This window comes from Vombatus ursinus, unplaced genomic scaffold (assembly GCF_900497805.2).
Source record: "Vombatus ursinus unplaced genomic scaffold, bare-nosed wombat genome assembly UNPS02014789.1, whole genome shotgun sequence".
NCBI classification, from domain to species: Eukaryota; Metazoa; Chordata; class Mammalia; order Diprotodontia; family Vombatidae; genus Vombatus; species Vombatus ursinus.
Genome location: NW_020954567.1, coordinates 7,861,107 through 7,861,373, shown reverse-complemented (window position 1 = coordinate 7,861,373; position 267 = coordinate 7,861,107).

The following is a 267-nucleotide window of genomic DNA, read 5'->3' as shown; positions in this document are numbered from 1 at the left end:
GAGTGAGACAGAGAGACAGAGAGAGTCAGCGAGAGATACAGAGAGAGCAAAAGAGATGGAGAGAGAGAGAGACAGAGAGAGAGAGGGAGGGAGAGAGAGAGAGAGAGAGAGAGAGAGAGAGAGAGAGAGAGAGAGAGAGAGAGAGCGAGAGAGAGAGAGAGAGAGAGAGAGAGAGAGAGAGAGAGAGAGAGAGAGAGAGAGAGAGAGAGAGAGAGAGAGAGAGAGAGAGAGGGAGAGAGAGAGAGAGAGAGAGAGAGAGAGAGAGAG